Source organism: Limulus polyphemus, unplaced genomic scaffold (genome assembly GCF_000517525.1).
Source record: "Limulus polyphemus unplaced genomic scaffold, Limulus_polyphemus-2.1.2 Scaffold1054, whole genome shotgun sequence".
Lineage (NCBI taxonomy): Eukaryota > Metazoa > Arthropoda > Merostomata > Xiphosura > Limulidae > Limulus > Limulus polyphemus.
In genome coordinates this window covers 3,134-5,625 of record NW_013666664.1, presented here as the reverse complement: position 1 = coordinate 5,625, position 2,492 = coordinate 3,134, and positions in this window count along the sequence as shown.

The following is a 2,492-nucleotide window of genomic DNA, read 5'->3' as shown; positions in this document are numbered from 1 at the left end:
GCTTTCCTGTCACATAGACACTGTGTGTGATTGGCATTTTACACCTAGCTGTTGGGACTTTCATGATGGGAGTTGATGGGCGTCACTCAACGCCAACCACTACTGGTCTCCTTGAGGCCGACTTGTTGGTAATATTCTTGCTACACTGGCTCCTCAAATGTCCGTGCTTTGCACAGTTCCAACAACCTTTCTGGATACCAGCCTTTCCTGCTGTGGCATCTCCCCTGTGTTGAAGTTTCCAACATTGAGCTCTCTTGTGCCCAGGTTTGTTACAGTGCCAGCAAAGTCCCTCAAACCTATCTGAAATCTGACCTTTTCTGGCCTTGAATCCAGATGACTGTACCAACCTCGGTACCTCTGTGCTGGACGTAATGTAGGATTCAAACCCGAGAGCTCTGGCCATTGCATCTTGCATGGTAGAGGAGTGTGCTTGCTTCACTTGTAACTTAAGTTGTGGACTGTCCAAGGCATCTACGAACTGATCCCTCAGCAACAACTTGAGGAGATCGGGTGGTGCAGTTGGGTAGGCCTTGTGTGCCATACTTTCCAAGTCCTGTGCCAGCTCTTGCAGGCTCTCCCCTTTAGCACGGACTCTCGTCCTAAACCTAGCCCTGTAGACTGATTTGGGGTTCCGTACCTGAGTTCTAGAGCCGCTACCAGTGCTCTATAGTTGTGCCTGTCGTCTGCTTACAGCTGTCCAAGTATTTCCAGTGGTTGTCTCTTCAAGCTTGTTGCCAGATATACTGCTTTCTGCTCCTCTGTCCACCAATTCGTTTCTGTCCTGACCGTTTTATATGTACAAGAATACCGAAATCTAGCAACCTCCCGAGGTTTCATGAACGTTCTAGAAGTGCATGACATGTTACTAGCGTCACGTGACCTCCGCTGTCGTAACAATATATATATATATATATTTACTTGACCAGTATTAACTAAACATTTACAATGTTAATTAAAATGTCAGCAAAATATTGATGATTCACGACAAAGGACGGTTACTATTGTAATGTTAAGAAACTTATATATATCGTAGTTATTAATTTTTAATAACATTAGATTAAAACAGAGCACGTATTGGAATAGGCAGTTAAAAACTGAAAAATTAAAGAGTGACGGAAAGATTAGAAGAGAGTAAATAAGAAGTGCATTGCGTAATGCTTTTAAAGAAATATTCAATATGAAGCAAAAATGGTAGAATATATAAACGCACAGAGTTTTGGAAAAAGCATCTAAAAATTACCAGAAAGAGACAATAAGGTAAAAATACATGTCCTTCTTTTAAAAGACAGGGAAAAAAAACAATAGAACATAATGAGAGAGCGATATTTTAAAAGAGAAACATCTGAAGGTAGTGTTGTTCATAAACTGAATGGAGACATGTAAGATGAGATTTTTAGACATTCGTGTTCACAGAGTGAACAATAAAACAGGCTAAAAGCTGAGAGTGGTAGGTAAAAAGATAGATAAAACTAAAACGAAAGGTAAAGGAACATCAAAGATATATAAGAGTATATATGTGTGTGTCTTCCTTGTCTTCAAATAGCAATAACTTACACATGAGCTACATGCCAATCAACAAATAGCATATTGTTTGTTGTATATGTATGTAAATCAAGGTCAGTGTAATACCAGTCTTGTCGCGCATGCGTTATGAAAGCATATCAACCGACTTTGTTGTCTCAACACATAATAATTCAGGAAAAATAATACTGTTGTTGACGTCTATGAATGCCTTGACTTTGAAAAAGACTTATAATCTTATAGTCTTTTGTCTGGGGATCGGGCGTGCCCTAGTGGTGAGCGTACCTGGACTGTAAATCCGATGTTCACGAGTTGTGTGCCGTTGCTGCAAAAGCGCACTTTGTACTTTGGGGCCGTGGGTGTGTGCTATAAAAAAATGCCGTTTATATACAACTATTTAGTCAGCTCAAGAGTTGGCGATGGTTGCTGTTGAGTAGCTAGCTGCCTTCAATCCAGTCTGTCAGTTTAAAATTAGGGACCGCTATGCGCAGGTAGCCCCCCCCCCCTTTATCTTTGCAGCAAACAAATACTTTCGCCTTATCTTACAATTTGGTCCGGCATTGCCAGGTGATTAAGGCACTCGACTCGCAATCTGAGGGTCGCGGGTTCGAATCCCTCTCATACCAAACATGCTCGCCCTTTCAGCCGTGGAGGCGTTATAATGTTACGATCAATCCTACTATTCGTTGGTAAAAGAGTAGCCCAAGAGTTGTCGGTGGGTGGTGATGACTAGCTGCCTTCCTTCTAGTCTTACACTTCTAAATTAGGGACGGCTAGCGCAGATAGCCCTCGTGTAGCTTTGCGCGAAATTCAAAAACAAACAAACAATTTTACAATTTGTTCGTTGATGAATTATTTCGAAGAGTTGGTGTCTTCCGTTTATGTTTGTGATATATTAAAACTGTTCTTTCTTGTTACAAATAACACATATGCTTTTTGTTCTGAAAATACAACGGTTAATTATAATTTCA